This window comes from Protopterus annectens, chromosome 7.part0, assembly GCF_019279795.1.
Source record: "Protopterus annectens isolate FY-2018-M chromosome 7.part0, PAN1.0, whole genome shotgun sequence".
Taxonomy (NCBI): domain Eukaryota; kingdom Metazoa; phylum Chordata; order Ceratodontiformes; family Protopteridae; genus Protopterus; species Protopterus annectens.
In genome coordinates this window covers 1,844,189,382-1,844,215,150 of record NC_056739.1, presented here as the reverse complement: position 1 = coordinate 1,844,215,150, position 25,769 = coordinate 1,844,189,382, and positions in this window count along the sequence as shown.

Here is a 25,769-nt window from a genome sequence, read left to right as displayed (position 1 = left end):
ATAGTTTTGAAAAGGCTAAGTTATGGGCACATCTGCTTACCTAATGTTGGCATTGCTTAAGGGGGTATACTACTGGGCAGATTGAGTTAGCCAGCCTATGCATTGCTTACACCGAGTAAGCTGAACTGTGCAATGTTTAGCATTGCTTAATATTGAATTAGCATCATCATTTCCTTGTGGCATTGATTTATTATCCATTACATGTTATATCTGTGTCTGGTATCTGTGATTCATGTGTACGAACACTGTATGGGGTCCTGGGGATTTCAACACTTTATTACGATAACACCTCACATCTGGCCTTACTGCAGTACTCCAGTTCAAATATGTATGTTACGTAGCAGGTTATACAACATCACACTATATAGATTCCTTTCACATGTTCAGTTTGATTTTCTTATGGTGAGGATTTGTTTGTTGAAACCTCAATCTTATGTACTGCTATGATGGCTTAGTGGTTAACTACTGTGACTGTAGTAGACAGGGGCTTGGGTTTGATCCTTGTAAAGGCTATTCATTTTGTTGCTGGTCAGAACACAGGCCGTTGGATACAGAGTGATTAAGGCACTTTAAAGCAGTTGTAAGCAGAATTGCACAGAGGTAAGCACTGCTAACTTCCAGTTACAGTTTCTTATACTCAGTTAGCTCCTGAATTGCTTAACCAGTGTAGGCATTGCTTACCCCCGCAGAAACGCACTTAAACATGCTTAGTAGTGCTTACATATGCTTACTACTACTTATTTGTGCTTAAACCTGCTTACTAGTGCCTTATTCATTATGACACTGACACTTCACATGTGCATTTCCTGCAGTATTCCAGTTCATAAATATATGTTATTTAGTGGATTTTGCAACAAAAATATTGGTTATAACGTGCTTTGCCATGTAAAATAGACTGTGCTGCATGGGAACTCGAACCGGGACTTCCTGATCGTTATGCAAATGCTCTGCCCACTACACTATTGCTGTGCTGCTTCATTTGCATATGTCGTCCTTGTTATCCTCTTCAGCCTTTTAAGCTCCTTTAACCGTAGCTAAGCAATGGGCACACCCACGCACCTATGGTTAGCTGTACTCGCATTTTTAAAAAAAAAGAATAAAAGGGTTTCTTCATTTAATTTTTATGTACTGTTGCTGTTGCACACATGGGGAACTGTTGGTGGGGATATGCAGACAATTATGAGCGGTCTCGCTCATTTATTACCACTTTCAGCTGTTCTACATTGCTCTCAGACACGCCTCCTGCACTTGTACATGCTCTGTGTAAGCCTAGGAGTTCGGGCAGCACGCCTTATTAATATGCATGGTGTGCTGCTGCCATCCTGCTCCTAAACAGGTGCTTCCGTGAAGGACTCAGCTAGTCCTGCATGGAAGTTTAGTAAATCCTGGGGATAGTGATACTTAAAGTGGATAAGGGTGGGGCAGTAGTGCTTTGGAAAACATCTGAATATATTAGTGAAGTAAATAAGCAGCTTAATGATGGCAGGTTTTATTATAGACTGCCTTTGGACCCTACGGCTGACTTTAAAAGTAGACTAGATGAAATGTTGATGGAATATAATAAAAGGGGTTATATTACAGATGCATTAGTAAAGGAACTAATAGTGGAAAACTCTAGATCACAAACATTCTACATATTACCAAAGATACATAAAAATCCCCCTGCCCCCCGGGAGACCGACAGTGTCAGGAATTGGGTCTTTGACAGAACCTATCTCTATGTATATAAAATTTCAGTTTAAGCCATTATTACAGTTAGTCAGTTCAAGGTTAAAAGATAGTAATGAGTTTCTGGAATTGGTGTATGATTTGCAAATAACTCATTATACTTACATATGGACTTTAGATGTGCACTCTTTATACACTAGCATTCCACATCATGGAGGTATTGAGGCCATACAATATTGGCTTGAAGAATATGGGCACTACTCAAAAGAAAATGAGGAATTTTTGATGAATTTAATGAAGATAGTGTTGAACAACAGTGTGTTTTATTTTGGTAAAGACTGCTACCTGCAGGTAAAGGGCACAGCGATGGGTACTACATTTGCTCTGGTGTATGCTGACCTATTCATGTGGTATTTAGAGTGCAATTTAATTTACAATATTGATAATCCATTTGGGGGTAAATTAGTGATATGGATACACTACCTGGAGGACTGTTGGGCAGTTCATTAATAGACTGGAAATCATTTGTACAATACTTCATTTTTAATGTATTTGACATTAATTTTGTAGACAGAATAGAAAAGACATCTATTGACTTCTTGGATGTACATGTAGAGAAAGCTGATGATGGCACTATCAATACAGGGTTATAAAGAAAGCCCTTTACTAAAAATTCTATATTAAAAGGAGATAGTTGTCATCCGAGACATACTATTTGTAATATACCTAAGTCTCACTTTAAGAGGCTATGGCATATTTGTAATACGGATGATAATTATAGGACTGAGGTCAGTAAGATGAGTAAAAGATTTGTAGAACAGGGATATAATAGTCAACACATTAAAAAAGAAGAAGAGGTAGTGCTAGCATTAAAAAGGGAATTAATACAAAGAAATACCCACAGTCAAGAACAGGTAGCTGAAAAAAGTAAACTGAGATTGATCACCACATATGGAACCAATACATTTAAAATACATAATATTATTGATAAATATTGGCACATCTTGAAAACGGATGAGTTTTTTGATGAGTGTTTAGATGAACATTGTCTTTATGGATATAAACGGGGTAGAAATATTGAGGAATCTTTGCCTTTGTTTAAAAAGATGAACACAGGTGACAAATGTGAGCAGAATACAATAAGAGGTAGTAATCCTTGTGGAAATTGCAAATATTGTAAGGTGATTTTGAAATCAAAATCATTTACATCTACAAATACTTCAATGGTGTTTGAGATCAGAAAGTTAATTACATGCCGCAGTGAATAGATAATTTACATGGCTATATGCCAATGCTGAGCCTTTTATGTAGGGCAGACATTATGTTAATTTAAAAGAAGGGTAGCAGTACATTTAAGTGACATAAGATTTCAACGTACGAGTTGTACCTTTTTTAAACACAAAAGTGAACATACATCTGCTAATTTTGTATTTGTGGGTATAGATTCTATATGGAGCACAAATTTGTCTGAAATTCAAAAACACACTTTTTTCGATAAGAAAGAAAGGCTTTGGATTATAAATCTGGGGGCACTGTATAAACCTGGGTTGAATGAACACTTATAAGAATGTATATGTTAAGTGCTTGTGAAATGTGATTATTCATGTTTTTGGTGAGACTTTTTGAGTTTAATAGTGGAAGAATCCACTCACAATGGAGACATCAAAAACAAAGGGGAATGTATGTAATATGTATTGTTCAATATATGTTAAAAAAAGGAGTCGATTTTACCCTATATCTTTAAGAATTGGGTATATGAATGTATGTATTGCAAGGGACTGTATCATTCCACTGAGGACGCCAGGGGGCAAAACCGGATTGGAGTTTCTTGTTGCTGTGACTGTTTGTTGGCAATGGGCTTTTGTCAGAATTGGCATTTGCCTGAATAAGTGATGCTGAAAGTATTACCCAGACTTTACTTTATTTTGTTTTCATTACAATTCTAGTAATATATATAGTGGTGCTGGACTATTGGTTTGATGTTTTACGTATTGTTACAGTCCGAGCACACAGTGGGCCCTACGTGCACCAGAAGCTTGTTGGGGTTTTATATATATCTATATCTATATATATATATATATATATATATATATATATATATATATATATATATATATATATATATATATATATATATATATATATATATATACATATCTATATATATATATATATATATATATATATATATATATATATATATATATATGTGTGTGTATGTGTGTATGTGTGTATATATATATATATATATATATATATATATGTGTTGTGTGTATATATGTGCATATATATATATATATATATATATATATACATATATATATATATATATATATATATATATATATATATATATATATATATATGGTTCTACCTGACATAATCGAAACCCCATAACACCGACAACGAAATTACCGACATCACATAATCGACAGTGCAAAAACACGAAACCTCACATGCCCGACAACGAAATAACCGACGGTACACAAACACGAAACCTCATACACTGCACACACCACAATAACAATAATCAACAAACAAAACACATCCCCTGTCCAAAAACCACACACACAACACAAGCACACCAAAATCCCTACTAACCCACACTAAACCACACATACACAACTATGTACAACACAAACCCATACCCTAACCCTAAGGTCCGTCACTATCGTGATACTCAGCTAACCCGCCCTAACCCTAACTCACTTAACCGCTAACCCAAAGACTATCACTACCGCACACTTACCTAACGCAGTCCCTAACCCTAACTCACTTAACCCACCCCTAACCCAAACACTATCACTACCACACACTTACCTAACCCGCGCCCTAACCCTAACTCACTTAACCCGCCCCTAACCCAAACACTATCACTACCGCACACTTACCTAACCCAGTCCCTAACCCTAACTCACTTAACCCACCCCTATCCCCACAGACCGTCAATATCCACACTTACCTTACTCGCACCCTAACGTCCGTCACTACCGCATACTTACACAGCCTTTTCCCATGTCAGCATCCTCGGCGTCGGTGTTTTCATCCATCTCGTCAGTCTTCTGCATTGTCGATCTTCTGGCACTTGCGATTTGCTTGTCGGTTTTTCCGCTGTCGATGATGTCAGGTAGACCCATATATATATATATATATATATATATATATATATATATATATATATATATATATATATATATATATATGTATATGTGTGTGTGTGTGTGTGTGTGTATATATATATATATATCTGAAAACATTGAAAGCCCACAATATTGAAAACAAAATTGTTGAGACAAAAGCATCAAAACCTCACTTCAGTGAATGACCGGATCGGTGTAAGTAACCTGTTGGCCAGCAAGGTGGTCTTTGCCCTTTTCCCTACTGCATTGCAATCTCAGAGTTTATTTAGTTAGGGGGGGTGTGGGGAGGGTGCAACCCCCACATTGGGGGGTGTGGAGGGCATAACCCCCATCTGGATGGGCTGAGGATGGTAAGGGTTCATTTTCATGAGTTGAGGTATGAGTGGTTACTTACCCTGGGAATGGATTTGATGATCCGGTCATTCGCTGAAGTGAGGTTTCGATTCTTTCATCTCAATGATCTGGTCTTCAATATTGTGGGCTTTTGATGTTTTGAAGTAGACCCATATGTATATATACACACACACACACACACACACACACACACACACACACACACACACACACACACACACACACATATATAAACTTTTTAATGGGCTGAATAATTTTACAAATTTCTCAGCATTGTTATAGTTATCTGTCCTTTGGTTTACTGCCAGATAATTTAAAAAAAATGACACAGACAGGTTGCTGCAGTTCATTCATCTAGAAGTATAAGGCTTAAATTTAATTAAATGTGGAAGTACTTGCACTGCTGAGAATGTTTTGCTTTCTTGGCTTTTCCTTTTGCTAGTTGTCAGATTTGTTAATTTACTGTCTTATATTTTGAGAAGAAACTTGCAGAAAATAAAACAAAATGCTGTAGCTACAGTGATTCATCTTCTCAGTCATTATACTGCCATACGCAAAACCTCATATCTCATAAAAACAGCAAATTGAATAATGCAATTACAGTTTACAACTTTTGAGCTGCTTCCTCAACAAGGCCATGTTGTAAATATTTCTGTATGTGTATTTAGCTTTACCAGGCATACTGATTCCTGAAGTCATAGCAGTGGTGGGATAGAAACAGTGCTGCTTCATTTACTACTGAAAAGTAATGGTTTAAACCTTAGAAACAGGACACAAACCCAAGTCTACAGGGTGCTAACCATAATGCTTGATTCATCTGAAAGGTTTCAGGTGTGCATTTAGAAGTAGGCTTCTGCTGGTTATATAATAGGGGTCTATATTACAAGACCAAAACTTTAGTTAATCGAATAACTAAAGATTGATCTTGTAATACTGAAACATAATAATGTTGAATGGCCAAATTAACACAGGGAAACACTTCCCTTGGCTGTTATGTGGATTATGCCTTTTTCTCCAATTTGGAGCAATCTCAGTGTTGGTATATTTAGTTGGGGGGTGTAGGGGGGCAAAGCCCCCCAGTTGAATTGGGATTTAAAGTTTTTTTTTCATGCAGCCAAGGGAAGTGTTTCCCTGGGTTAAATCAGCCATTCAACATTTTCAGGTTTTGATATTATAAGATCAATCTTTAGTTATTCGATTAACTAAAGTATCGATCTTGTAACATAGACTCTATAATAGCTCTTTTTCTGAATAAGTTAACTCACCAGTGACTCCCTTTGGATAGTAGAAGTGTACCCTCTAGTTAGACAGAGTGTATAATTAATGTAAACTGTTAAGCTTTGCCTGACCTTATAATACAGCAGTTAAGGCTATATGGTGCTATTGACCATCATACCTCCAGCCAGGGTTTGAATCATTTGATGTTTGTTTGCATACTTTGTGACTATGCTTATAGTACTTTTCTGAAGCAGAGCTAGACATACTTGTGCTTAACATATCTTAGAAATTTAACAAATCTGTGTATCAATGTACGTGTTCCTACATGGATTAAATATCAGAATATTCTCTTGATGACAATATAATTCACTACCATTAAGGAACATAATGCAGTTTAATTTAGTGTCAGTGATACAACAGGTAGCACACTTGTCTTTGCATTAGTATAGCAGAAAGTTGTGGGTGCCATTCCCACCTCAAGTGCATAAATTAGTTTCTAGTGTAATGGTGGGGTGAGGGGTGCTGCACTCTTGTATATGCCATCCAGTGGATAAGATGTTAAATTCAGGCCCATATGAACGAGTTGGTGGTAGCTCAGGTGGATGTAAAAGATCCCATGGCACCTATTGAAAGAGTAGGGGTCCTTTATTTATTTATATATATATATATATATATATATATATATATATATATATATATATATATATATATATATATATACAAAAAGAGCTGTTATTTTTAAAATATTTATATATTTACACATATTTACAAATGTGCAAATATATAGATAGAAATCTGTTTACACATATTCAGAATTTCCTTTACAATCATACTAAATTCTCATCCCTATTAGACCCCCCACTCTCCTTTTTCCACAGCCACCACTGTTGTTGCTAAAATCCATTAACCATTAAACATCATTTCATTTATTCTTTCATTCTGTGTACCTCATATAACATACAATAGTGTTTTATTTATTCTTTTTAACATATTCTTTACTTCTGTTCTTACAGCCATATTTAATCATATCTATGTTTATTTTATCTACTTCTTTTATATCTTTGGAAAAATATGTTTTGCATAGTTTCCCCATAACTTTTCTACTCTTTTACATTTTAAAAACACATGTTCCTTAGTTTCCTCTTCTTGACAATGTAATCATATTTTCTCACTTTTCTTTTAATATGGCATATTTCCTTTTACAATCAATTTATATATTACCAGTCTCCAGAAAAATCTCGATAGTCTACTTTCTGATTACACCATTTGCTTCTTATTTTTATAGCTTTAGTTTTTTTCATTTGTTAGATTTTTCTGTGGTTTTACATAGTAATATTTTATCATTACATTCTTGCACCATACTTTTCTATCTTTTTCTAGATCATCAATTTTTATTTTCCACAAAAATATTTTTTCTTGGTAACATTTTATTTCTTCATTTATACACTCTTTTTACCATATCCCCAATTTTACCATACTTATATTTATGCAATTTTACTACTAATCTCTCATCCTTTCATTTATCTACTTTAACACTTTGTACAAATGTAATGAAACAGCATATACCACTGTGTTAATTAATGCTAAACCTCCTTCTTCTTTATTTACATATAAACCCCCTCTTTTTACTGGGTTTATTCCAGAACCCCATATATATATATATATATATATATATATATATATATATATATATATATATATGAAAAAATATATGTAATAATTCCTTTTCAAATACTACTGGCAACATAAATACACTTGATAAGTATATTAGTTTTCCCATCAGTACTGAATTTCTAAAATGAGCCTTTTTTTCTGAATGATAATTTGTATGTTCGCTAGAAAAGACTGGTTTATTTTATTATGTTGCTTTTTCTAATTGAATTCTAGTCACATCCTTATTCCCAAATGTTATACTTTGCACAGAAATTTCATTCATTGTAAAATATATACCATTATCTTTACTACATCACATAATCCTTTACTTTTCTCTTTATTTAAAGCCATCTATATCACCTCTTGATGCTCATTTGTGCAAATTATTACTTCTTTTATCTAAAGTTTGTTTTTTGTAGTTATAGTGCCATCTGCATATGTTTACAGATCTGGAATGCTTAACACTTCAGGTGTTATATACCCTGCCTCTTTCATTTTGTAATTTATTTCACAAGCCATCACATTCATAACTAATGCAGAGAGTATACAACTCATTGGACATCCCTTTCTTACAACACTCTGCACATGTACCTCTTGGCTTAACCAGCCATTTACAAGTATTTTGATTTATTACTATACGCTGATGCATAATTTCCTAACTTTCTCACTTATGTTATATTCTTTCATTGTTATCTATAAGATTTCATGTCCAATTGTGTCAAATGCCTTATTAAGGTCTCCTGTCATGATTTCTGCTTCTTCTTTTCTGTTTGCAATATCATCCACAATTTCTCTATCATTAATAATTCTTGACAACTCTTCCCCTTTATAAAATATATGCTATCCTCCATAATATTTTCCATTTTAGTTCCAAATATTGTTTGTATTATTTTCATAACGACCTTATAATCATTATTATTCAATACTATCAGTCTCCAGTTTTTTAATTGTCTTCGGTCTTCCTTCCTCCATATGAATTTAAGTATTCCAGTACATAATTCTTTATACATAAAACCTTCATTTAACCATTCATTCAAAATCTATAAAAAATATGTATTTTTGCAAGTCCATTAAATTTTAATACATTTCAAACCCAATTCCATCTGGTCCTGCAACCAAATCTATATTTACTTGTAATACTTAATCTAGCTCATTTAAAGAAATCTCCTTTTCCAACTCTTCTGTTTTTCTGTTAGCTTTTATCCTTTCCATCTTTTTTTCACTACGTTCTTTTTTCTTTAAACATTTTTGTACATATTGTACAACACTATTCATAATATTTTTCTGAGTTCTTTCTAGTTCTCCTTTTACATTTTTTATTTATCTCATTACACTACCATTTTCCTTTACTAATCTGCGTAAGTAACTTGATATTTTTTTCTTTTTCCTTGTAAATATATATATGCTTATATAACACATTTTCTTGATTTGTTTCATATAATTCTTTTTTTTTTTTGTCAAAGTACTTTCTATCATTATGTTGTAAATCTTCCAATACGTTTTTATATGTTCTTTTATATTTTACTTTCTCTCTTTTCTCACGCAATATTGCCACTGTAAACAATTTTTTTTATATTTTCCTTAAATATCATCTACTATTCAAACCAATTTTTTTATAAAATGTTCTCACGGTAATATGATCTTTTCATAACTATACGACTAATTGCTTTCCGTTTTCATTCCATTCTTCTAATTTATCCTTTTTATTCCTTTGACCATTTTTATATTTTCCTTGTTTTCCTTTATTTCTAGCCATATTGCAAGATGATCAGAAAATCCTGTTTCAACTACCTCCTTCTCATATTACTAAAGCTTCTGATAGTATAAAATAATCTAGTTCAATTCTATACATACCAATTCTGTACGTCCATGATTTTTTGTACCAAAGTTTTAAATTACCACATCTTATAACTTCTAACATTTTTCTTACATCATTTCCGTTCTTTTTACTCTTGCCTTTTAAATCACGATTAAAACCTCCTGGTGTTATAATATTCATATTTAGCACTACATAGTCTAAAATCTTATGAAAATGTATTTATTTATTTTATTTTATTTTACATTTGTTTTCTGAGAAAGTCCAACTGGGACACACCCCATTTTCAGTGGAGGCCCAGGAAGAAACACTACAGATGCATGTCTTTTTTTGAAATGTGGGAGCAAACCAGAGCACCCAGAGGAAACCCATGCAAATGCAGGGAGGACATGCAGACTCTGCACAGAAGGCATCCTAGCCAAGATTCAAACCAGAGAACCTCTTGCTCTGAGGTGATGATGCTATATCTTTCTTTGCAATTAGTCTTGATGTGTCTTTCAGCTTATCCCGGTTAGAGGTCGCCACAGCGGAACTCCGGTCCGCTAATATTTGGTAGTGGATTTTTACATGCCGAGTTACAAGCCTTGACACAACAACCTTCAATGAAGGCACGCCCATTCACGCATGCCTCACACAGAAGACGCTCTAGCTGAGAATCAAACAGGACAACGTCTTGCTGTGAGGCAACAACGCTACCGCAGCACCACTACCATGGGTTCTTTATAAGCATATAATGTTATAATTCTATACACATGTTATTTCCATTCTAAATCTAATCTGGTCAATCTTCCCATTTTTGCTAGTTACATCTAATATCTTTATTGCATTTCTACAGAATGCTGCTATTCCAGAATATCTCTCATTTCTCAAATTCCAGATTATCTTACCTTCCCACAGTTTATCTGTTTGTAATCTTTCTTAGTTTAAGGATCTTGTGTCTTCTAATATAATTACATCTATATCACATGTATTATACCATTCCAAAGTCCCTATTTTCTTACTTTATTCTTAATACTATTCACATTTACAGAAAGCACTCTAAAATTTTCATTTTACCTTTTCCTAAGATTCATGGTTTTAAAAGTTCAAAACTAATTATTAGTCTAGATTCTTAACAGGCTATTCTAAGTCTATTCTGTTTTCCTCCCAAAGATCAGACTCAAACACTGTACCTTGTGTCTGTGAGTCAAACACCTTAACCATTATTCAGGAAAAAAGCACCTGTTTATTGGTTTTGTTTTGGGCACCTCATCTTCCAGGACTTGGTTTTGTACCTTAACCATTATACCATCTCCCAATCATTATTCATAGGTTCATAGGTGTTTACTACACTAATGACCACAAAGGCATTTTTAAGCCTAACCATGCATCCCAAATCTCTGACAAATTCTGATACCCTGGATAAGTGTAAGCAGGGATTTGGGAGATGAAACATTTACATGCAGGTGCCTGGGAGGTGAACCATTTACAGATTATCTGTGTCCATTAGAGACACAGCTGCCAAACCAGTGATGAATTTCCTGTTCCCCATTCAATTGTCCAAGTTGAACTTGAACTGGGTTAGGGAGGAACTCTGCTTTACAAGGATGGGGAATCTGTTCCATAGACAGGGTAGTCTCTGGGATACAAACCTTTCTCTCCAGCAAGTCCTATTTATATCACAGACAAGGTTTAAGTCTTTATAATGATAATTCTGGTGCTGTTTATTTTGTGGAAATGCAGGAGCTCAATCAGAGTGGGGTCTGACAATACCCTGTATGCCAGGCATAGATCTCCTCTCAAAAGCCTGTATGAGACAGAATACAGGGATAGGGCTTTGAGGCAGTCCACATAGGACATTTTACTTATACCCTTTATTCTTTTAGTGAGGAACTTCTATGGAGGTTCCAATTGCTGGATATGACTGGTTAGGTATAGATTCTTTTTCATCCATTTCATTTTTTTTCTTTTTGCATTTATCCTTTTAAATTTTCTTTTTCTTTCACCCTTTTACCAATAGAATATTTTTTTTCTTTTACTACCTCAAAGTTTATGTCTTCTCCATCACTTATTTTAGAACCTTCTTCTATGTCATTTTTATTATTTTTTATCTATTTTTCCTCTATTTCTTCTTTTTGTTCATTGTCTTCTCTTTCTTTTTCTTTTCCCTTACTTTGATTTTCATTTTTGCAATTCACCCACAAATGTTAAATTTTGTTGCATTTAAGGCACTTCAATTCACATTTTTTTGTATCGCATTCCATTTTCCCACAAGTATAACATTTTCTTCTTATCAAATGCCCCCCCATTCCCCTCCACATTTATCACGTTTGATATATGCATCATTTTTTTCTCTTTCTATTTTAACACAATATTACAATCCCTGTCAGCAGTCCATGAACCCCTTTTGTAATAAACTTTTGTAATGTCCAATACTCCTTTACATAAAGATTTCAAATGTCCTTTCAAAGTCTCTCTTTCTACTACTGTTTGAAAGTCTACATTGATTTTTTCCCCCATTAATTTCTTTTATCACATAAAGATTCAGTGGCTTACAATCTTTCTTTTATCATGTTTTCCAAGAAAAATTTCCATTGATAAAACAGTCTCAGATATAATGTCACAAAATGTCTCTTTGTAAATAAGAATACATGTTCTTACTTCATGTGCTTTTACTCCCAATGGAGCTATTAAATATCTGTCCATTTCTTTGTCTTCTTTACTTTGAGTCCTTCCCATGTACTTCTGTTTTTCATTTTCTTCTGCCTTCTTTTCTGCTACTCCACTTTTGCCTGTTTTACTTTCTGTGCATATGTTTTCCTTTCCATCTCAGCACTATTCTTCAGGATTGTCTCTGCAACTTCCTTTCATATTTCCCCATAGTGTACCCCCAGGAAACATCTTCTTATTTTTCTGGCTCACTCTACACCACCATTTCTTTATGTAAATCATTACACAACCCTTCCAATTGGAGGGTTGGAATTATAAATCCATCATTTGCTGACTCGTCTCCATCAAACAGATTTCTTTGAAACATTTCCTCAGAATCCTGCACACATTCACTGGTCTCAATATTTGTTTTTTACTCCATTTGTTTCAGTTCACCACTCCATCATCTCATTGTCTCTTCATCTGCATCCTTGCTTCTATGGGCCACCTCTGCCATTGGAACAGAAACAGGAAGGACTCCTACAAAATGGGTCCCACTTGCAACAATGGCAAGTAGGGGAAGTTCCCTAATGCCAAATGCCCTGGCCAAATTTCCCCTAGTAGTATAAGTAACCACTTTGGATCTTCCCTGAAAGAGATCACTAGCCTAGTGGGGCTATATTGGTTAACAAAGGGTATATATAAATAAAAAAAAAATCACAGACCTCATGAATCATTAGCAAAATGTCTCAGTCTAGCTGTTTCAATTATTTTTTTGTGAGCAAAGCAGAATATATAGTCTATAAAGTAGTTACTTTGGATATAAAATATTATTAATGTCTTTAAAAAACATTTTGGGCCCCATTTGTCTGGTGACAATCAAACCTCAAACCCTTTTCTTATTTGTTTCTCATCTTACATCTGCGAACATTACTTGGGGATGGTGACAGTCTGGAATCAAAACCATCATCCAGCAATTGTTAGATATTTTATTGCTCTTAATTGCAACAACCTTAAAGAGGGATTGGAATTAGTGAATGTTGGTACTGAATATGTTTTAAATAGTATGAGGTCTAAGGATCTTAAGAAACGTGGCTTCTGCAAACAGTGTAAACATTTGTATGGTGGGCAAGAATTAAGACTAAAACATTAAATTATGAATTTAAATTGACTTATGCTTGTGATTGTAATTCCCATAGGGAGGTCTATATAGCTTTCTATGATTTCTGCCATGGATTTTATGCAGGCAAAACTGAACATACACTTAGAAAATTAATTTATGAACATTATTTTAGTATTAGTAATAATAATGAGAATAATGCACTTTATAGACAAAAGTTGAAATCTATACAGAACACTAAACTTTATTTTTTTTTATTTTGGATTAGGTTTTACTTAACCCCAGGGGGTGTTCCATGCAAGTACATATCAGAATATAGGGAGCTTTTATGGCAGATCCGGCAAAATGCCTGTGTATTTCCAGGGATAAATGTAAGTGTGCCTTTTAGAAGTGTACTTCATTTGCATGCTGCTAAACTATAAGATAACATATTTGTTTTGTTTTGTTTTTTAGGTGGTTTTAATCAAGTTTTTATTAATTTGCACACAGTTTTCATTCTGAATATTTTTTTACAAACATTAAATATATTTGTCTTTTGAATTATTTTCAGGAAGATTATTTATGCTAACAAGTTTTATTCACTTGGCTTACAGTTGTCATATGCTTGGTTTTTAATTGCTATTTAAATGTATTTGACTTCCAGTTTTAGAAGTTTTGATGGCATCCTTATGTATATGGGGTGAAAGTGTGCAACTTCTTTTTATGTATTAAAATTCAAGTTTTTATTTTCACAAGTCTGGCATACTCTTTTTGTGGGCTACAGTGCTGCCTCAATTTGGTTATTTTGATTTGTAGTTTTTATTGTGACATTTTCTGCATTTACATTGTTAAATGGAGTACATAACCCAGAAAATAGAATACATATGAGGTGTGTGCACAAGAAAGATATGGTAAGAATAAAAACAAGCCGGTAAAATTAGAAATCCAGCGAAAGACGAGTGTGCGACAATGACTGAAGCAGAAGTAGGTACAGAGATACAAGAAACAGAAGAACAAGAAAATGAATATACCATCAAAGAGAAGACACTGCAGCTCAAGCCACATGAGATTCAGATGCCAGTGCTGAATGCCTGAGACCCTGAGCAGGCTTGAGCGGTTAAAGGAAAAAAGGAACAATAAAACAGTAGAGTGGCAGGAAAATCAGACCAGAGCAGATGCCAAGGTGAGGGGAAGGAAGCAGTCACGAACTGGTCATACAGGGAGAGATAAGAGAAAATGAAAGGATGTACTCAGTAATTTTTATGGTATGCAGCCATTGTGTCATGGCTGTATGTTAAAAGAACTGATGTTAAGTTGTGAAGTGACAGGACAAAAGGGGGTAAGTGAAACGGAAAAGGACTTGTATATAAAAGTAAACTGGTTTACAGGCTGAAACTTTCTGACTAAGGTTGTAACAGAAAGATATTGAGTAAAACAAGGGAGCACAATTAAATTGCTGTTATATGGTCTTTATTACAATATACCACATTTTATAGTGTTTGCATTTTCATATAAAGGTAATCTCTTTTCTCTTAGATGCTGTGTAGAACAAATGTTGTACCTACATGAATGGTGAAGCAGAAAAAGAGTAATTTTGGAAAAAAAACAGTATTGGGATCAACTATAAACTATTAAAGCAGAGTGAAATAGAATGCATGAAACTGTCACAAAAGTAACATCAAATGCAAGGGGAAACACGTAGCAGCTATCATAAATGAGAGACAGCAACAGGATCAACAGATAAAAGGCAACCAGACAGAAGTGAAAGCAAGAACGACAGGGTGAAAATGGAACTCAGAAAAAAGAACAAGATGAATGACTCAAGTCTAAAGGTACTCAAATCACAGGTTGGAGGGTGACAAATACAAATCTATGGGGGCGGGGCAAAAATAGCAAAGGCAAAAGGACTAATGGCAACAGAGGTGAAAATGTAATTCCCAGAACATGGAAAAAATGCATGCACCAGAAGAGAGAGCTGGACAGCAGATTTATAGACATTGTAAGACGAAATATAAAGGAGAAAAAAAAAACAGGAAAGGTGGGAGAAAAAGGAAGGGAAGAATGGAAGAAATTGATGAGCTAGTACTAGTCAAAAGGAAAGATTGGGGTAGGGGGTGAAAATAACTACAATAGCAGTGATAGAGCAAACCACTGGTGTAAAATAAAAAGTGCTCCATGTATGAGAATTGCATAGTGTCTAATTGTGAAAAGATATGAAAAATGAAGTATACAAACAAACACACACACACTCACATATATATATATATATATATATATATATATATATATATATATATATATATATGTATTTTGTTTTTAAGATCCCTGTCTAAGTTAAATTAAAGAAGTAATACATTGATGGCAAATAGAATGGAATGGAAAACTACTGCAGTTTTAGAAGATGAGCAATACTGCCACCCCAGCAACATACACAATCCATTGTTAATGCCGGTTTACCTTTACAAAACCGAATCACAGTGGTGCGATTGCTCATATGAGCGAATCGTAACCAAGAAAGTCAGAACAGAGATAATTCCATATGTTGGAAAAGCAGCAAATCAAAAATCAGAGTCACTAATTTTCGAACATAAATATCGAAAGAAAAAAAAAACTGAAGTGTAAAGCAGGGGGAAAGCCCCGATGCAGCCCCCATGTGGAGGGCTGTGCCCCACACACCCCCCTACTTTAATATTCTAACTCCGAGATCGCACTACAATGGGGAAAGGCACCATTTTACAATCCCCACTATAGTGCAATCCGCCCCACAATGTAGAATGTGCAATGAGCGAATGTCACTGTGCATTTTCTCATTGCACATTCGAACCTTTTTCCATTCAGCATTTGCAAACTTTGCCAACGGCCTTTCAGACAATTGCTGTTCACCTGTGTGCAATATGCATGAAGGTACACCATTAATGCCATTATTAACATGCTCAGTTTATTGACTACATATGAATTGACAGCTCACATAGATATTGAATGGAAAATGGAAAGTGCAGGGGAACTAGTATATGATCAGATGACTGATATTGTACATAGCTTTAGGCAATCAGGATGGTACAGTATACTGGACATATCTAAACATTTACCCTTATCAATATAGCCTGGACCATGTCTGGAAAGGGCTTGCAAAGAATAAGCTCATTAAGTTGGTTAATAAATAAATAAATAAATAAATAAATAAATAAATACATACATATATGCTCTATATGTCAAAGGATATGCATTAGTTGTGGATAAGACATTTTTTTTGCAGTGAAAGCCAATTCAGTTCCTTTGAGGATTATTTATTTTTATTTTTTTCCTTAAACACACTTTACAAACTGTTTTATGTAACAGACACACATATTGACTACAATGCAACAATATAAAACTGAGAAAGGAATAAGAAATAATTAAACAATTGCAAAGAATTACAAAGCTTTGCAGATATAAATTATATATTGCTGGACCAAGCTTTATTAAATTAGATTTCAAAATGCACACATACACACACATGTACACACATGCACGCATACAAACTTGCATATATAAACCCATGTGTATTGAATATTTATAAAAACACTAGATGAAAGGTTTTCAAAACCCCATTTCTATGACACAAGTATAATTGACATTTGCCAGGAATTCAGAGAGCTTAGGACAGTGACATAATAAAAAAAATAATTCATAAAATAAGCAACCAAATATTTTAGAATAGAAAAGAAAAAAAATGCAGAAATATCTGAATAAGACAGCTTTTCCTTCCACCAGAGTTTATCACCTTTGTGGGGCCTTCTAATGAGTATGTACTTTTTCTGATGCCTTGCTGATTAAACTGACTCAGTCTGTGACAATGCTTTGAGCTTGCTTCTGGGAAATAATGCCTCCAGATCTAATGCTGTTAACTGGTGAGCTGCATTGGTAGTGAAAAACATTGTCAAACTTATCAGACTTTGCAAGATAGTCTTGTAGCTTTAGGGAAAATTGATTTGTGTCCTTTTGCATGTTCATCATATATTGTAGATTATTTATATATTTATAAAGGTACTCTGGTTACAGCTTGTTTTTGACCAAGAACGCAATCTTACTGCATACCATCTTTCTGTATAAAATGTAAAGAATATTGTGAAAGTTCATTGTACATTGCTAATGTGAGTAATATTTTTATTAGTTTTCATTTTTATTTATTTATGTATTTATTTATTTATTTATTGCCTTAAAAAGTCTTAACATTTCTCAGACTTCTTTCAAGGTCCAAGCCCCACAGAAGTTAGAATTAGGGACAGATTCAGAAAGCTTTCTTGCATTGTAGTAAGGAATTTTGTGCAACAGGTAGCCATGCACAGTGTGTGTGATCTAGAAACAGACAGCAAGCAGAGAAGGGCAAGTGGCATGGTCTGGCACAATATATGCTAATGGTCATATAAAGACAATATAATGAGTAACAATGTGCATCTTGGGGTATGTAAATGAGTCAAAGCAGGATGGTGAAGTGATTCATAAATGTGTAAATGTTGTGCTGTGGGGCTGCATCTACTGAATATTTTAATTTGGGTGAATGCAAGTTCAAACTTGGCAACTGGAAAAAAAATGTAAGGGGTTGCTGTAGCATAGTAAATGTGAATCTACAAGAGGTTGTTATTGCTGCCTCTTTCTCCAGTGGTGCACAACATCACCCACGGAGGTCAAACAATATCACTTAATGTTTTATGGACTCCACAACATGGACAGTGTGTGCTTGTACCATGTTGACAGGGACACCATGCAAGAAAATGTGGACATGTGTCAACTTGGCCTGCAGCCCCCTTGGCAGTCATGGAGTGCGTATCCCAGTGAGAACTAAGGTGCGTGTGGTTTTATGTATCTTACTTTTTTTTTTTGCCAAAGCTAGTAACATACATTCATAAAAAAACACAGAAGTATAATTTGCTCAAAACTATAAATGGTTAATACAATACTTAAATGGCACACATTAAAATTACACTGAATTACTCTAATGGATTAACGTCAATGGCCTGTTAGTGCATTCTTTATACATACTTACGTGTATACACTAGGTTTTGTTGGTTCAAGATAATACCAAATAATGCAGTCCAGTCCCAATTTCAGTCTAAACATATTATTGATTTGACCATGTAGTTTGGAAGCCTCCACGGGATTAAATATATAATGATGTTTGAACACAAAATATATATATTTCAGCACTTTTCAGGACCCTTATAAATACAGTGGAGCTTTGTGCTAGCATCTCTGCTACAATGAGGTTTTACATTTTATTATGAAACTTTGTAGGGTCTGTGTAGAAACAGACTACAGTGATTTGAATTAGAGGCTATAAATATCCTCATGACCACAGAGGCAGAATTTCTGAGTATAAGTTAATTTCAGATGGGGGAATGTTACCATAATATCTATATAGGGGTTGTGACCTTGAGTTTAATTTGCAGAATCTTAGATGCTGTTTCCCCCAAGAGCCCTTAGAGACTTCTAACTTTTTCATACCCCTAGAATTTATGGACCTTATCTGCTGGAACCTGAGTATAGTGTTTTTTCATCAATCTCATCAGGGTCTAATAACCCTTAAATATCAATTTTAGTTGGTGCATTAATAGCCTGGGTACCTTGGCAAGATTGTGGAGGTAGTGATATTGTTGTAAGGGTAGGAATGAGTTAAATCACCTCCAAAAACATTGTTGGGTCACATGGAAACCAAAGACTATTTCTATGTACACTGATTTAGGAACTGAATAGGATGACAGCCCATCACTGAACACACACACACACACACACACACACACACACACACACACACACACACACACACACACACACACACACACACACACACACACACACACACACACACACACACACATACAGACTATTACACCTACTAACAATTTAGATGATTGTGTAGGATCTAGGAGGAAAGTGGATTGTACAACAACATACGAAACATTGTCCTTAGTTCTTGGTCTCTCTCTCTCTCTTTTCATGTCTTTTAGCTATATATTCTTTCCACTGCTGCTTTTGTATCACCTTCAGCCCACTTCTGTTTCATCTGTTGCTTCAGCTCTCCTTCAGTCCATGTATGTTCTTTGTCTTGCTTCAGGTCACCTACAGCCCATGTCTGTTCTTTGTCTTGCTCCAGCTCACCTTCAGCTCATCACTCCAGTGGCTCTACTCGACTGAGACACTTAGGAACTAAGGCCGGTTGGCACGATGCCAGGGTAATTATGGGCTAGGTTTGTAAAGACTCCAGGGCAATTAGCCTAGTACACACCTATGAACCTATGAACATATGTCTGTCTCTTGTCTTGCTCCAGCTCACCTTCAGCCCATGTCTGTCTCGTGTCTTGCTTCATGTCACTTTCAGCCCATGTCTGTTCTTTGTCTTGCTTCAGGTCACCTTCAGCCCATGTCTATTTCTTGTCTTGCTTCAGATCACCTTCAGCCAATGTCTGTTCGTTTTGCTTCAGGTCACATTCAGCCCATGTCTGTTTCTTTTCTTGCTTCAGGTCACCTTTAGCTCATCTCTGTTCCTTTCTTGCTCAAGCTCAGAAAGTGCTTCCTCAGTTTAAAACCTTTTTAACCATTTTGGCATTCTCTTGCTAGCATGACCATTTTGCAGTCGTCCAATTGCCAAAGTACATTTTGCGATTGTAACTCCTACTGCTGAAAGGCTACATTCACGTCCTCCTTTTTCAACACTAAGTAGTGACTTCCTTGCTTTTCACTCCTATTAGCTTGACAATGGTCATCCTGTACTTTGATTCTTCATTATGCCTGTGTGTGACCTGTCTATGTCTGTCTAGAAAAATATAAGACAGATGCTAATCATACTCTCCTGTACACATCTTCTGGCTTTTCAATGTATATACATTTTCCTTCTACTTGATTTGCAGTGCTAAGTTGGTTATCAGGAGTTTTGTACTGTTCTCCACAAGAAGTAAATGTTTGATGTAGAGTATGGAGAGTCTACCACTGTTCTAACACCATCTGATTCAGGAACTTAAGAGATGGTAGCAATGCTGCCATTACCTATATACTCCAAAACTGGACCTCCACTCCCCTCATTCCTAAACCAGGAAGAAATATAGAAGACAAACTGTACACTCTCATTACTGCTTCCTATGGTCTTGAAGCTTTGCAATGAACTCAGCTTGGTAAGACTTTTGCTTTGTGCTGCTTTTTGTGTGAGTTACACCTATATTCCTTTTATATTACTTTGATATACAGTCCCCAGGATTCAGCAAGCTCTGCACGGTGTGCAGGAATAGTGCAGGAGCTGATGGAGGCAATATGGCCACTGTGCAATCCAGGAATAAGCTCCCGAGATGTACATGAGCACTCCTGCACTATTCCTGCATGGACACAGCTCCTGTATGCAAATTACTCCATTTGCAGGTGAAAACCATGCAAATGAGGTGAATTTGTGATCCAGGAAGCTGGCAGCTGGCCATGCAGGACTAGTGTAATTCGTAGAAATGTACTCTGTAAGTAACCAAGTACATTTCTGCAAACAACAAAAAGCTCCAAATAAAGGGTGTATATAATGTGGAAAGCATGCCAATGGACAGATATATGGCCATTGGCATGGAAAACAGTTGCAAAAATACAAAAAATAACTTTTATTTTTTTAGCTGATTTCGGCTGTTTAAGCATAGGGCAGCGGCATGCAAATGGGATTGGGCCGAAAATAAAAAAAAACTTGAAATAAGCATTCTATCCAAAATCACAATTTTGCCATTATACTCAATGGCCGGCAGACGACAACATGGTCAGTGAATAGTGGTTGCTAAGGGGGAAGGCTCAGTGTGGGACTTGTAAATAGGCATTAGCAGGCAATCCTATGCAAATGAGGGGAATGACACTGAATCCTAGATCCCCCCTCATGGCTAGCCTGCACCCAATCGTGTAGGTGCAGGAAGACCATGGTGCAAGCCTAAGAGCTAGCTGATATCATAGAGGGGTGTGTCAGGCATACTGCAAGCTTATTGGAGCCCTGTGGCTTGGGTTTGCCCTTAGCTTAGCAGAGCTAAACAAGGGGGTGTGTCTGAGGCTGCCTAGCACTCTTTACATTGCCTAAATGGATGTGCGCACTGTGCACCGTGTTTTAAAGGAAAAAAAAAAGTAAACCAGGAAATAGCAGCTCCGTGCACATCTGAGCACTGTGTTTGCACAGTGCACCCCTGGGCTTAAACAGGAAGGCAATGGGAAGGGAAAACAGCAGTAGGAAGGTAATCAAGGAGAACTAGCATAGCTGGTAGATGAAATGTATCAGAATCAGCCAATTACACAAGCAGCAGTCCAGCCCAGCACACCACTATAAACTATGCAAACACCTTTCCCTCTGTTTTTTCCCACAGACTCTACACCAACGGTGTACACAAGCGTGGTCATTTTACCAAACAAAAGCAACAAAATGATAGGAGCTGCAGCAGCTATCATAAATTAACATGTGGAAGAGGATGAGGTTGGTGAGGATGAGAATTCTGATGACCAACCCACAGTGAGGAGAAGGAGAAGAGTGTACAGACTCAGGGTAACCTATCAGGGGCTACATGAGCTATTAACATTAAAACTCATCCAAGTCCCAAATAAATTCTACAAACCTAAAGCCACTCCCTACCATCCTATCCCTAACAAACTAAAACATACTAAAACTAACAAACATACTCACCTTCTCTCTTTCCTCTGCCTAGCAGGCGACATTCATCCAAACCCTGGACCAAACATGCGTCAAACAAATAGCCAAAATTTCAACAACAGACCAAATTGTAAAGATCTCAAATTTCTCACCATCAATGCCCAAAGCTTATCTAATAAAATTACACTCTTCCATGCCTGGCTAAACCATAATTCACCAGATATTGTAGCTATCTCTGAAACCTGGTTAAAACCACACATAACCAACAATGAATTCCTTCCTCCCTGGTTTTCAATCTCTCCGATCCGATTGCATAAATAAAAGAGGTGGTGGTGTAGCACTAATCTATGCTAACCACTTATCCATCACTCCTTTCCCAAATGCTATCCCTTCCTTTCATAATGCTGAACTAGTAGCTGGCCTCCTAAAATTAAATGACCATAAAAGCATCTGCATCATCTCCCTTTACATTCCTCCTGGAAACAACACCACTACCTTGGAAGACATCCTCTCTTGGTCCTCCTTAAATATTAAACATGAAACTTATATTATGGGAGATGTAAATATTAACTGGCAAAAAATCAGTGACCATAATTCCACCTTATCTATCAACCTTTTCAATTTCACACAACTTATAAACTATACCACCAGGCCCAACAAAACTAACCTCACAGGCTCCATCCTAGACTGGATCCTGGTGTCTCATCCAAACCGAACCTCAACATCTGGCATTATTCCAGACCCTCTAGGAGACCACCTCCCTGCCTTCACCTATAGAACAACAACTTCTTCCTCCTTCTCCAACAAACTCTTATACTCTCGCAACTTAACCAACTTTAATCCCTCCACCTTCTCTGACTCCCTCAAATTCACTAACTGAAATCCACTAAAAACCCTACCCCTGGACGAAGCCGTTGATTTCTTCAACACCATATTCCTTACTATCCTGAACTCCCTAGCTCCAATTCGTACTAAAAGAGTCAAAGTCAAGACCGCCCCCTGGCTTACTAAAGAAACCAAAAAAATTATGCAACAAAGAGACACATCCTGGAAAAAATATCTCCAACATAAACAACCTGAATACTTACTTAAATACAAACAATTACGAAACCTTGCCAAAAAACATGTCATATCAGATAAAAAGTCTCACTGCAACCTCTTACAAATAAATCATGCAAAAAAAACCCAAACAATTCTGGAATTCTATTAACTCTCTTCTTAAGCCGGGCACAACAAACAACCCTTGCCCTGATACTAGCAAATCTGACCAAGACATTGCCAATCTATTCAACTCCTTCTTCACCTCTTCTGTTGCTGAGCTAACCAAAACCTTCCCCAACAACACCCCCCACCCCCCTCTTCCCATGACTCCACATCCACACTATCCCCTCCCCCTACCTTTGAACTTAAACCTGTAGCCATCCACTTTATAAAGAAATTTCTCTCCAAACTTAAACCTTGCACAAATGCCCCTGACAACATCCCCTCCTCCTTCTTAAAAATTGCCGCCGACAGTATTGCTTTCCCTATTAGTATCCTGATAAATCGATCCCTTCTCGAATCTTATGTACCCAAACTATGGCACTCTGCCTTTATTCTCCCACTCCACAAAGTTGGCAAAACTTGTAACTTCTCTAACTTCCGCCCCATAGCTATCCTCTCTCCTATATCAAAAATCCTCGAAAAATGCATCCACCTGCAACTCATGCAATTCATAATCAAACACCAGCTGCTCTCTCCTATCCAACACGGTTTCCGCCCTGGACATAATACTAACACAGCCCTTCTCTCCTTCTTACACTCTGTCAATTCAGCTCGAGACTCTGGTAACTTAGTTTCACCTGTTCTCTTAGATCTATCCAAAGCTTTTGATACCATCTCCCACTCCCATCTACTAAACCACCTATCCAACCTTAACATTTCCCCTAAAACCCTATCCTGGTTTTCCAGCTACCTCTCTGACAGGTCCCATGCCATGAAATGGAGCCAAGCCTCCTCCAGCTTCCTTCCTACCCCCACAGGAGTTCTCCAAGGCTCCATACTTGGCCCAAAGCTATTTAACATCTTCATTAATGGCTTCCACAAAGCTATTCCCAATACCAAAATTGTCCAATACACAGATGACTCTACTTTGATCTGCTCTGCCCCCAGCCTTAAAGAACTCCAATCTCTAACTCAAACCGCCTTCACAACCACTGAAAACTGGATGCATCAAAATCACCTCTCACATAATGCTAACAAAACTTGCTCACACAAAATTCTCCACCACCGAAAAAAACGAATTTCAAATTTCTTGCCTTAATAACTCCAACATTAACACCATTCCCTCCTCTAAGCTCCTAGGGGTCACAATCGATAAACACTTAAAATTCAACACCCATATCCAACTTAACATCAAGAAAACCCATATAAAACTCGGCCTACTGTACAGAGTCAATTCCTCTCCCCCTCTACCCGACGTACCTTAGCCACTACATATCTCCTCCCATCTCTTCTATATGGTGCCCCTCTGCTTACAAATCTATCTTCTACCTTAACCTCTAAACTGGAAGTATGCTACAATAAAATTTCCAAATTTGCCACTAAGGCAACTTCACTCTCTTATCACTGCACATCCCTACAAACCCTAAATTGGCTTGAACTCTCCAATCAACTAGACTACCTCCAAATTGTCTCAGCCCACAAATTAATCTTTCAACCCACCCTCTGCCCCGCACTATCCAATATCCTCCAACCTTACACCCACCCCAGACCCCTTAGATCTTCTAACCAAAACCTCATCTCTATCCACAAACCTAAACACCCAGCCGGTCAACTTTTACTCTCCTTTTCCCTTGTTTAAAAATAGAATGCCCTTCCCTCCACACTGAGGACCTGTGACAACCTACACTCCTTCAAAACTAAACTTCTCTCCTACTTGCATACTCACCGAAAATGGAACTGCACACTTCACTCTATACTTGCCAAGCTCCTCTCTTCATTCTCACCTGGCTAACCTTCATACCTTCCATATTTGTCTTACATTGCTAATGTAACTAACAATTTCTCCCATCCCTATGCAATTTGCCTATCATCCTCCTGCACTGTTTCTATAATCATCCAATGTTTAATTTGTATGTAAATCAATTTATCATTTTGTAATTGTGTGATTATTATGTCATGTAACACTGTATTATGGAGTTTTTCTCCCCGGGCCTCCACTGTAAATGGGCTTTTAGCCCAGTGGACCTCCCCGGTCACCAAACTGGAATAAATAATAAATAATAATAAGATAGTGGAGCGCTATAGGGTGGACAGAGACCTCCTACAGCAAACTGTTGAGCTGTGCTGGCTACACCTCACACACATAACCAACAGAGTGGAACCCATCCCAGTGGATACCAAGGTATGTGTAGGCCTAAGAATACTAGCCACAGGTACCTTCCAAAGGCCAACTGGGGCTATCATTGGGCTCTCACAGGCATCAGCATCCAGGGTACTCCACCAGTTCCTGGATGCCATGTCAGCACTTGCCAGTGAGCACGTATATTTCCACAACAGCCATGAGGCATTGGTCAGCAA